This window comes from Choloepus didactylus, chromosome 14 (assembly GCF_015220235.1).
Source record: "Choloepus didactylus isolate mChoDid1 chromosome 14, mChoDid1.pri, whole genome shotgun sequence".
NCBI classification, from domain to species: Eukaryota; Metazoa; Chordata; class Mammalia; order Pilosa; family Megalonychidae; genus Choloepus; species Choloepus didactylus.
Genome location: NC_051320.1, coordinates 17,519,221 through 17,532,059, shown reverse-complemented (window position 1 = coordinate 17,532,059; position 12,839 = coordinate 17,519,221). Strand labels below are relative to the sequence as shown.

At 45.1% G+C, this 12,839-nt stretch overlaps 1 long non-coding RNA gene across 2 annotated transcripts in view; it reads right to left on the bottom strand.

The window, feature by feature from the left end:
• LOC119509298 overlaps positions 1-12,056 on the bottom strand; it is a 45,614-nt gene extending 33,558 nt beyond the window's left edge. Inside the window, exons 1-2 of one of the 2 annotated variants that reach the window (XR_005211672.1) lie at positions 11,866-12,056; positions 1,649-1,824 (exon numbers count right to left, since the gene is read on the bottom strand). This is a non-coding gene — a long non-coding RNA (uncharacterized LOC119509298). Of the gene's footprint in view, positions 1-1,648; positions 1,825-10,546; positions 10,619-11,865 lie in introns of those variants that run through there. The other variant, XR_005211671.1, reaches the window with a different exon arrangement.
• Positions 12,057-12,839: the final 783 nt, after the last annotated feature.

Sequence of the window (12,839 nt, the reverse complement as noted above, 5' to 3'; positions counted from 1 at the left end):
GCCTTGGGTGCTGAGTGTCACGAACAAGAAAGCCCAGGTGCTGAGAGCAGAGAGCAGGGTGGCCGATGTCATCTGGTGGCCAGGCAGGGCCTCCCACGGGAGGGGCCCCCGAAGCTGAGACCTGACTGATGAGTAGAGGCTAACAAGCCCAAGAAAGGAAGAAGTATTCCGGGGAAAAAGGACAGGAAGTGCAAAGGCTGGAGTGGGGGACATTGGAGTAGGGGGAGAAGCTGGATGATACAGGGTCCGAAGAGCCCGGTTCAGGAATCTGGGCCTCAACCTCAGGTCAGTGGACCATTACTAAAGAGCTTGAAGTGGGACACAATGTCATCAGGACGGCATTTCAGAAACATCACTCTGCTGCTGTGTAAAGAATGGAGGCAAGCAGGCCCACGGGGAGGTCTTTGCAGTCAGTACAGTGGAGAGAAAGAACGAATTGAGCCAATTCAGAGGCAGATCAATAGGACCTGATGGTTGACTCCACGTGGGGATGTTTGGGAGAAAGGACCAAGGAGGCGGCTCTGCCCTTGGTTGGAATGGAGGGGCCGTTTCCTCGGGAAGGGAAGGAGGGTGGAGCTGGCGGGGCAGTGACGAGACCCACTAGGGAGGTGCTGGCTTTTAAGATGCCCTAGGGTGGCCCCATGATCAGCCTCCTCTTGTCCTCACCCTCTTGTAATCCCTTCCCTCTGAGTGGGGGCAGAACCTGTGACCTGCTTCTAATCAGTGGAAAAGGAGGCCACTCCCGTGGTTGCATTACATTCTATAGGCCCCGTCTGAGCAGACTGCAACTAGAGATGCTTTTTTGGGCTTGATGAAGTTAGTAGCCACATCAGGGGAGCCTCCAGGGCCTGAGGACAGCAAAAAGCCAGCAAAAAGCCAGGGCCCCCGGGCCGATGGTGACAAGGAACATAACCTTGCCAGTAGCCTGAGTGAGCCAGGAAGTGGATTCTTGCCAGTTGTGGTTGAACCTTGGCCACAGCCTTGCAAGACCCAGAGCAGAGCACCGAGCACAGGCCCCTGACCCATGGAAATCATGAGATAATAAGCATGTGCTGGATTAAGCTAAATTTGCGGTAATTTGTCACAGCAAGAGACAACTAATATGACATCTGATTGGAGACAGCAAACAAGGGGTTGCATATTTGGGTCCAGACTTTGGAGCAGTGGTCAGGCCTGGAGATACCCGTTTGGCAATTGTGAGCCAAAGCCATGGGAGAAACCTGAGGACCCACCAAGATGTAGCCAATGAGGAGGAGTCACAAAGGATCCTGAGAAAGCACCCAGTGAGGCTGGAGAAAACCTGGGAATATGACTGAGTTGATGAGAGCCACCACTTATTAAGAATTTTTCCCATGGAAAGCCCTGTTCTAAGTGGAGTACAGATATTACCTCAGTTATTCTTACGCCATCCCTGTGAGGTATGTACTATTATGTTAGCATCCTCAGGTTACAGATCAGGCCCAGAGAGAATAAGTAACTTGCCCAAAGTCACACAGCTAGCAAATGGCAAAGCAAGGATTCAGACTGAGACAGCTGGCCCCAGGGCCCATGTTCTTACCTGTTCATGCTAAATTCCCTCTCTCTGTTAGGAGGAAAAAGAAACCCAACACAAACCGGCTTAAACATAAAAGGGGATTTACTGGCTCACCATAGCTAAAAAGATGAGGGATGGAACATATTTCAGGCACATCTGTCAGGGATTGGAGCAATGCCCACTTCTTCCTTCCTCTCGCCATCTCCCAGCTCAGCTTTCCTCTGTGTTGGCTTTATTCACAGATGAGCTCTATCGACTTGATAGCAAACATGACTCCCAGCAGGTCTCGCCTAAAGGTAAAGGTGTAATGTTTAGAGGAGGGTCCGTTTCTCATAGCTTGCCCACCCTAAACCTTCCCTCTCTCCCAAATTTAGAATTAATCGATGAATGGGTACAGTAGACAGCCAGAGGGAGATCAATGTGTGAGATTTAAAGAAGAAGAGGAAAATCAAAGAGAAGACATGACATACGCGTTTGGCAAAAATGGGCTTCCAAATATTGCACCCAAGAATAAAACTAGATCCAATCACAGGCAACACTGGACAACTGGCAGCTGTTGCAGCGGGCACTGCCTGCCCAGTTAAGCTTGCCACGTGGCATCATAATGCACCTTCTCTGCAGGGGGAGAGAAGGGAGCTGAGCCACATGTGTTTTTCCCAAACCCACCTACCAGATGAGTCACCTCGCCATCCCCCTTCTCATTACTCCACCCTCCCCAGAGAAGAATGAAGGAGGAAAAGGAAAGCCCCAGATCCACATTTATGAGAGTGATTGAAATTGAAAAACCTGACAATACCAACTGCATGTTCAGGAGGTGGAACAACTGAAAGTCTTGTATGTTGCTGATGAGAATGCAAAATAGTACAGCCACTTTGGAAGACAGTTTCTTATGGAGCTGAATATATTCTTACCATATGACCCAACAAACTCACTCTTAAGTGTTTCCCCAAGAGAAAGGAAGACATATGTCCACACAAAGATCTGAACGTGTATATATTTATGGAAGTTTTCTTCATAGTCGCCCAGAACTGAAAACCATCCCAATGCCTCATCAACTATGAATGATCAAACAAAGTCTAGTCTATTCACACAATGGGATACTACTCGGCAATAAAAAGGAACACATTTCAAAAAAAATGTTCAAAAATGGATTGGGGTGACGAATGCACAAATGTATGATGGAACAGTTGATTGTACACCATAGATGATTGTATGGTGTGGGAATATGTCTCAATAAAACTGAATTAAAAAAAAAAGGAACACATTATATCCAACAAATGGCTGAATCTCAAAAGCTTTGTGCTAAGTGTAAGGAGCCAGTCTTGGAGGGCTACATACTCTGTTATACCATTTACATGATATTCTGTTAATGGCAAAATTATAGGAACAAGAACCAGATCAGTGGTTGCCAGGGGCTAGTGTGGAGGGAAGGGTTGAATACAAAGAGAGAGGAGGGAATTTGGAAGTGATGGAAGTATTCAATATCTTGTTAGTGATGAAGGTGACATGACTATATACATTTGTTAAAACTCATAAAGATTTCCACCCCATAAGGATGAATTTTACTGTTTGTAAATTAAACCTCAGTAAACCTAAAGCAAAAAGCCAGGTGTGTTCTGCTGCAGCAGTAGGTCTCAAACTTCAGCATGCATCTGAATCCCTTGGAAAGTGTGTTAAAACACAGATGGCTGGGCCCCACCCCTGACCTTCTGATTGAGTGGATCTGCAGTAGGGCCTGAGAATTTACATTTCTAACAAGTTCTCAGGTGGTGCTGATTCCACTCATCCAGGGATTACACTTTGAGAACCGCTGCTCCATTGAAAATCCCCCCACCTGGAACCTGTAGGAGCAGGACACAAGCCTTCCTCCCAGCCTGTCCAGAGCAGGTGGCAGGTAGCTGAGGAGAACAGCCTTTTCATGATGGCCACCAGTAAGGTAGGTGTTCTGGTTTGCTAATGCTGCCATCATGCAAAATACCAGAAATGGGTTGGCTTTTATAAAGGGGATTTATTAAGTTACAAACTTACAGTCCTAAGGCCAGAAAAATGTCCAAACTAAGGCACCAGCAAAAGGATAACCTTCACTGAAGAACAGCCAATGGTGCCTGGAACACCTTTGTCAGCTGGGAAGGCACGTGGCTGGCGTCTGCTGGTCCCAGGTTGTGTTTCAGCTCCTCTGTCAGCTTTTGTGTGTCCTTCCTTAGCTTAGCATCTCCAAATGTCCTTCTGTCTGCAACTCCAAGCATCTCTGAGCATCTCGAAGCGTCCCAAGCATCTGGGCCCAGAGATTCTTTAAAAGGACTCCAGTAAACTAATCAAAACCCACCCTGAATGGGTACAGCCAAATCTCCATGGAAACATTCAATCAAGAAGTCATTCCCTAATCAAAAAGATTAAACAATCTGCCCCCATAAGATTGCATTAAAGAATATGGCTTTTTCTGGGAGACATAATATATACAAACTGGCACAGTAGGCAAAATTTCCAAAATGAAAAGAGGGATTTGTTACTCCAAAGGAGGAGGATCAGAAGGTAAGTAACTAGAAACACCACTTACTTTGGAAAACTGTCAGAGAAGTCAAAGGAAGTGAAGAATGAAGTGGTGAGTTTGTCAAATGCTCAAATAAGAAAGATAAGGACTAAAATGTGTTCCCTGGATTTAGTAACATGAAGGTCAATGATGACCTTGAGAATAGCCAAGAGCCAAAGTGTTGCCCGTGGTGGAACCAGATTGCACCAGAGTCAGGATCAGTGAATAAGGTGGGAAAATAAATGCAGGAGTTGACACAATCCACTCAATAAATGTGGTAGATATATGGGAAAGTGCAATCAAGGGTTTGGGGAGAAGGAGCTGCATTTCTTTTTTAACATGGGAAATACTCGGAGGAAAAGGAATCAGTATATAATAAGAAGCTGAATATACGGGAGAAAGAGTATGGTCATTGAGTGAGGACCTTGATAAGGCAGGTGTTATTTAGGGTTCTCCAGAGAAACAGAGCCAACAGAATATGTATATATAAATATTAAGAGATTTATTATAGGAATTGGCTCATGTGAACATGGGGATTGGTGAATTCGAATTCCATAAGGCAGACTGCAAGGTGGAAACACCGGTGAAGGACAAGTTGAATTCCCCAGGCAAGCTGGCTGACTTCTGAAATCCTTAGTTCTGAAATCCTCAGTTCTAGTTTTTAAGACCTCCAACTGATTAGATGAGACTCCCCTCATTGCTGAGGGCAATCTCCTTTGTTAATTGTAGATGCAATCAGCCATAAATGCAATCAACTAACTGTAGATGCAAATCCATCTATTGAAATAATTTCATAGGAACAATCAAGCCAGGGCACACTTGACCAAACAACTGAACACCATAACCTGGTCAAGTTGACACATGGGATTAACCATCACAGCAGCCAAGGGTGATATTCTGAGCAGAACAAGTAACCACTGAGATGCACAAGGCAGATGGGCACAAGGAACAAAGACAAGGGGTGCCGCTGTAGGCAGGTTTGTAAGTTTGGGGACAGAAATTTAGAGTTCCCATCTGATGGCTTCTCTTTCTTCTGGGGAGGAAGTGACAAGCCAATCCATGAAGGCACTAAAACATTGGTTTGGGAATTCAGTCTCCAGAGCCAGGGTTCAAACTCGTTGTATAGCACTGGAAGAACAACTCTAATGCTAAGTGAGTAGTTATAAAATGCAAATATTAATAGTGTCTTTTGCAGTGTAAAAGTGCTTAGAATTATGCCTGAAACAAGCACATGCTGAGTGTGAGGAGTTTGAGGAATGATGAAAATATCTAAAGTAGAACTAATAACCACAAAATGCTCAAGCCACAGCTGTGAAAGTTTAACTCTACCAAAGGAAATAAAACCTTTGTTTATCCAGTCTGCTCTGGTTCCCAGCTATCTGCTGAACATCTCCATTGGCTCTCTTCAAACTCAGATCATTTTTCCTGGAAAGGGACTCAAAAGTCCTAGATTCTATTATTCCCTGTGCCGCCACCAGTTTTGGGAAATTTTGTGATTCATAGGCAAGGCCATTGTTAGAGTCACCTTTAAAGTTCCGTCAAGTCCCAACAAGTTGGTGTTTTAGAGACTCAGAGCTGAGTCACTCACCCACAGTTGGCACCTTCAAATGGATCAATTGTGCAAGACAGAGCCTCTGCATAGAAAGGGTAGTGGTTGCTAGACTTAGTTAATGTAGGGAGACCAAAGGTGACTTTCCTCCCTGCTCAGACACCAGCCGCCAGCCAAGACCGTGTGTCATAGATGCTATTTCCATCCCATACCATAAATGAAAAAGAGAGAGGATTTTTCCCCCAATGCCTCTCTTCTTCTATTCTATGTGCCAAGGCTGAGCTTGCATTTCCAAAGAAGTTTTTTCCCCTCCTTGCATTCTTTGGATAAAGGTAAGTAAGAGAGCTGTCCCAGTTGTGGGCCCTAATTTAATCACAGGACAAGCAGAACTGCTCCAGTTTTTTTTGTTCCTTTCCCAATAGGCAGTTTCCCAGCTTCTGTGTGTGTGTGTGCGTGTGTGTGTGTGTGTGCTTCTTTTTGACTTTTTTCTTAGGAACTAACCAAAAGACAGTTATCATATTTCATCAGTTCTATGGTGGACATTTTCCCCACATTTTAACATCTCTGAAATGGTGTATATTTTATGGTCGATGGCTTTGTGTAATGGTTAAATTGACCCATCTTAAAATCACTGTGCCTCTGTTTTGATGAGCTACAGTAATTTGGTCATTGTCCTTTGATGAACACCACCTAGGGGCAGGGTCTTTACAGAAGGGTCTCCTCTAAGTCTATTCCCAGCCATGTACATTTGACATTTTATACCCGTATGTTGGTGATTGAATCAAGACATACTCAAGCCCTAAGCTCCAGTCCTGTGGCTGTGGGTTCATTTGTAAATAGGTTCTTCAAAGATCCTATAAAGATGAGTCCAAGCGGAATCAGGGTGGGCCTTAATGCATATGACCAAAGTCCTTATAAGGACAAGAAATCCAGACAGATACAGATGTCAGAGCAGAAGTGGATGCCACAGCAGAAGACAGAGAGGGAGACCAATAGCCATGTGTGGGAAGCAGAGATGGATGGCCAGCGAGCCACCACCAGAAGGCCACAGACGTCAGATGACAGGATCCTGCCAATCCCTGGGTCTGGGACTTCTAGCCTCCCAAACTGTTGTGTAAGCCGACCAGTGTGGGGTATTTGTTATAGCAGCCCTGGTAAACTAAGACTCCAGGAACACAAGCATCGTGCAGATTCAGTGACTCATTCAAGGCCACATGTGGTTAGTGAGTAGCACAGTGAGGTGTTGCAAAGTCATGCGGCTTCCTGAAGTATATGAACTGCATCATAGTCATCTGCCAGCCATCTTCACGAACAGCAAAGAGGAGAAGAGCAAGGTCAACAAGAGGAAACCAGCTTAAATTATATCATTGTAACGTGTCGGTACATAAGGATGGCCATCTACAGAGAAATCGGCCAACCAGCTGTGGCACAAAGCTACCATAAGACCTGTTATCTTCCCTGGGCCTCAGTGTCCTCATCTTAAATACGATCACTGTAACAACATCCGGAACTGTGCCAAGCATTTTTTTTTAATTCAATTCTATTGAGATATATTACATACTGTACAATCATCCACAGTGTAAATCAGCTGCTCAAAGTACCATCATATAGCTGTGCACTCATCACTACAATCAATTTTGGGACATTTTCCTTACCCGCCTCCCAAAAATAAAAAGAATAAAAATAAAAGTAAAAAAGAACACCTAAAGCATCCCATTCCCCCATCCCACCCTATTTTTCATTTAATTTTTGTCCCCATTTTTCTACTCATCTGTCCATACACTGGATAAAGGGAGTGTGAGCCACAGGGTTTTCACAATCACACAGTCACACCATGTAAGCTACATAGTTATACAGTCGTCTTCAAGAATCAAGGGCACTGGGTTGCAGTTCAACAGTTTCAGGTATTTCCTTCTAGCTATTCCAATACACAAAAAACTAAAGAGGGATATCTACAGAGTGCATAAGAATGCCCTCCAGAGTGACCTCTTGGCTCCATTTGAAATCTCTCAGCCACTGAAACTTTATTTTGTTTCATTTTTTTTCCCCCTTTTGGTCAAGAAGGTGTCCTCAATCCCACAATGCCTGGTCCAGGCTCATCCCTGGGAGTCATGTCTCACGTTGCCAGGGAGATTTACACCCTTAGGAGTCATGTCCCACATAGTGAGGAGGGCAGAGAGTTCACCTGCCAAGTGTGTGCCAAGCATTTTAACACATGGTCTTACTTAATTCTCACCATAGCCCAACAAAGTAAGTATCATTTTCCTTAATAGACAATGTTGCTTGGAATATGTAAATACCTTGCCCAAGATTACAGATCTAGCAAGGATCAGAATTGAGGTCAACCTCACCTGTCTGGCTCCAGGGAGTTCTTAACCCCCGTGGATTCTGTCCCCATCTGTCAAGGGAAGATATTAGACCACAGGCCCCCTGAGATCCTGTCCCTAAAAGGGAAGGCTTCTGCCTTTGCAAATACACACATACTGGTACTAAGCTTGGTGATCACACTCTAAGAGGAGGTGTTTAATGGTGATTTGGGCCTAATTGTGCTATCTCAAATCAAGAAAAGAAAAACTTTTGAGAACTGCATTAAGGTAGAAGTGAGGAATCATGTTCCAGAAGTAGGTCAGGGAGAACCCGGTGAGGACAAGAGAGGGAAAGCTGCATGTTCTGAGAAGAGGGGCGAGATGGAAGAGGCAGAGGACATGAGCTACGCTGTTCAATCCTGGGCACCAACCCAGAGTGACTCAGAGCAGATGGCAAGTTTGATCTTGATAGCCAAGAATATTCCATGGAGGGTTTCCATGTCAGTGAGAAATAAACCATCTATCTCAGGACTCTGGTGAGTTGGTTTTAAAAAACAAAACAAAACAAAACAAAAATACACTAACCCTTTCAGATATCAAACGACAATGCCATATCCTTCCTCAAACCTGTAAATAAACATCTGTGCCCCCTAATTTTAATTGCAATAAAGAAACAGATGACTCGGGAAGTCATTGCTTGGCCTTCAGGTGACATTCACATAGCCCAAAATGTTTATTCATGTCAGGGCTCAAATATCTGAATCACAGAATATTGTGCAGCACAAGACAATCATGTGCTGATGTGCAGCTCCGGCGTTCCTGGGAAGTGTTTCCCATATGGATTCTAAGGAGCTCTTTCCCCGGCAACGGGGCTGAGGCAGAACAGTGCAGAGAAGTGAAGCCCCAGCTCGGGGGCTTCTGGCTGCCACCCTGCCGCCTGTGGAGACGAGCAGCATCCTGACGAGACTGTTTTCACAGGGACAGGAATGAAACGCCATGTTCACAGGAATCAGGAAGGACCCAATAGTCAACCCGTCTCAACTCTTGTTTGTGTGGGTGTTGTGGGCAGAGATGAGAAGGAAGATGGGGCAAGCCTGTCTCATCTGGGTACCGTGGAGGCCGGGCAAGAGTCGACACTGGTTTCAAGATTCGTCAGAGAAACAAACAAAGGAAAGTATTCTCTGAAAAAAAGAGCAAAAGTCCCGACTCAGAATGACAAGACGATCTCATCTAATAAATCCTGTCTCCTTCCGTCAGCCGGCATACATCTAAGAGTCAGCCAACCACCACCATGCTGTCAGGGTATTTTAGTAACGCAGTGTATACAGAATGATGGGGGGGGGGGGCCTAGGGGTTCTAGGGGTTCTAGGGGTTCACGCCACCTCCCTCTGTCTGTTTCCTTACTCCAACATGAAGCTCTTGAAATAGGTGTTTCCTAAGGTTCACATCTGTGCAAGTTTCTGTTTATTTCCCATCTATCATTTCTAACAATAAAGTGGATGCAACACATACAAAAATTCATGAAATGGAAATTTGGGGTTGTATGTATGTTACTGGAATAAGAAGTTTTTTTAAAAAATTCATGAAACTGTGTAACACAAATACTGAACCCAAAATTAACTATTGTGCTATAGTTAATAGCACAATTATAAAAATGTGCTTTCATCAATTGTAACAAATGTTCCACATTAATGCAAGGTGTTATAATGAGGTAGTATATGGGAACCCTGAATTTTCTGCATGATTTTTCTGTAAACCCACCACTTCTCTAATTTAAAAAAATTCATGAAATGGAAACAAATCTAATCACCCACAATCCTACCACCCTTACCTAGGCAGTTTAAAATATATATATTTAAAAGTTTTTAATCTTTCAGGGTAACAAAGCATAACTAGTTCTGAAAAGTACTAAGACATTCTAACTGGTTTTCCTTTTCAGAAAAAAAAATCCTTAATACATTTGATTTTTTTTCCATGCTTAAGTCCTTATTTTTGCTAAACACCAAGGACCGGTTTATGTAGTGATCATTCCTGATTAGCATCCTTGGTGAACCATACAATCCCACAAAACAGCCATTGGTCACAAAAAACCAAGGGTCTTTACTTACTCAAACCCAGCAAAACACCTACACATGCATGCACGTGTGCGTACGTGCACACCCACACATACACACACATGCACACACCTACACACAAAGAAGCTGTTTTAATGAGCACAGGCCTATTAAATTGTAACAGGAGTGTGTTTTGCAACAAATTTTTTTTGGAGACTGTAATAGAACCAGGGTCTTGCAAAGTAACCACATCCTCTCTTTTCAGCTGCTTCTGCCTTCCTGCCAGCCAGCTACCACTGGCATCCATGCTTTGAGAGTGAGCCCAGAACAAGGGGTTAAGTGAAATAGCTTCTCCCACCCTGCCCTGCCTGTGGATTTCTTTCTGAGAAGTTCTGCTTAACAGCACTCAATCCACATTTCCAAAAAGAAGATGAGAAACACCTCTTCACAGCCGCTCCCCCATTCTCGCGGTTTCTTCAAAGAGGGTTGCAAGCTGGAAATACTCTCCAGGGATCAGACCGTCGATGGCTCATTTTCTACAGCTCTAACATGACAAATACTGCAGTGACTCACCGCTAGCTGCGAGAGAAGCATCAGTCACCTGCGGGTAATTGGCAGGATGGCTTCCAAGCAGCACCATTGTTTGCTTTTGGATTTAAAGCACCAGCTTCCCCTTTCGAGACCTGGGCGGAGGGCGTGGCAGCTGCACAGAGACACGTTTATGTTACGACCAATATATCTTTAGAAACCAACAATAGCGAGAAGAGAAAGAGTCTTACAGTTTTACTTTAAGAGGAAGGGGTCACAAGATTCTTCAGTTCTGAGTTGGTACAACCAGGAATCACCAAGAGCTTTCTAAAGAGACAGCGAGGGCTGAAAGGGACATGGCCATCTCAGGACCAAACTGCATGAAAGTATTGCAGAGAATAACGGCAGCCCAGCACCAACAAGTTCCCCAAGTGAGGCAGCAGGAATGAAAAATGATCCCACCAATGGTATGTGGAAAAGTGCCTACCTACTATGTGCAGGAAAAGATGATTGGTGAATGGGCCCAGAACACCCCTAGTGATTTTCAAAGGCACAGCAGCCTGTACTGAATCTCAACAGTCAACTGCTGGAGTTCCCACCTCTCAGCTTTTGCCTCAGCCAGACAAATGCTCCGCTTTACCCTGGGGAACTCTCCCTTGACCACTGTCACCTCCTCTCACCAAAACTCAGCCTCTGCCTTATCACTTCCTTTGCATTGTTACCAAGGCTGCAAAAATGTAAGAGAAGAAGTGAGTCCCACTGCCCTGGCTGGGCCATTGGCACTTCCTCCAAACTCCCCAGTGACATCGTTTTTGCAAAGTTAAGGAGGGATGAGCCAGGATGACACAGAGACTCACATTCAGGCCAGGGCTGACCCAAGAAAGGGTATGACAGGAGAAAACATCCCCAAAGCCACCAGGAGTGCCACTTAACCTCGGATGTGTTCAGAGTGGATTTTAATGGCTGCAATTTTAGAAGACGGCATTGAAAAGACACCAAGGCAGGTGGCTACACACAATTTTCACATCCATCGTCCCATTTGCTCCTCACGAGTTTGTGAATATCAATAGTCCCGTTCTACAGACGAAGCCTCACCTCCTTCCTTTCCTCAACTGTCCACTGCAGCAAAGCCTTCCCTGACCACTCAATCTAGAATGTCAACACCACACCCCGCCGGAATCTTTCCAACCCCCCATCCTGCTTTACTGGTTCACTTCAGCACTGTATCACTCTCTGACATGCTATTTTACTTACTTCCCTTTTTATTGTCTCTCTCTAAGCAGTGAGCTCCATGAAGACAGGGCTATGTCAGCTTTGCTCCCTGCTGAAGCCCCAGCACCCAGGATGCAGTAGATGCTCAGTACCTATTTGTCGAATGAATGAAGCAACCGAAGCTCTGGAGGTTGACTCCAGCCCCAGGCTATTGAAAGGCAGAACCGGAAGTGGAACTCAAATCCTCCCAGGGCAAACCTTTCTCCAGCACCATGTGGCCCCCTTCATGTCAGAAGTAAAAGCCGCTACATCAGCTGGCATCAGGGGGACTGGAGACCACCGAACAAAATTAGGACCCAAAGGAGAGCACATGCTGTCCTCATTTCCTTTGGGAAAGCCTAGAATAGCAAAGACATGTTGAGGGACCCATGAGAAAACAGAAAAGTGACAGCTGACTCCAGGCTGGAGAAAGAAGAAAAACATACAGGAAGATGACACAATGAAAATACAAACAGAGCTTGGAAGCTTAGTCCATCCCCAGGGCTTTCTGTAGCAGGAGAGGGAGAAAGGAAAAATTAATATCCCTGCCTAGAGAGTCAAGAAAGGAGCAAGAACAACCAATGTATATGGGAGTAAACTTTTAAACACCCTAAAGGGCTCTGTGTGGTGGGGTAGGGGACCGGGGGTTGGGGTGAGAGCATTGCAATGGGAGAGATCTTAAACCAGAAAGGAGAAGGAAGAGAAGGAAGGAGTGGCCTAAAGGAGAGCCAGGAAAACTGGCTAGAGGTTTCCAGCCATGTGGAATAGAAGAGGGAACTCAGAGGCTCTCCAAACAAAAGTAACACATACAACTAGAATCGGTCAGGACCCACAGACCAAGGAAGTGAGGCTGGGCTTGAATGGCAGTGGGTTTCCAGAAACTATGGCTAGAATCTTCCCTTTTCCAATACCAGTAATTATAGGAAGGGGCAGGAAGCCCCGAGCAGCTCCTCTTGGAGTATATACACCCGGGATCCTTAGAGAAGGATACAACCGATTCAAAAAATATCATTGTGTGCTTGCATCCCACCCCTTGAGGTTCAAAACCAGGTCCTGGGGGAAGACACACAGGCCTGGTCAGGTGTCT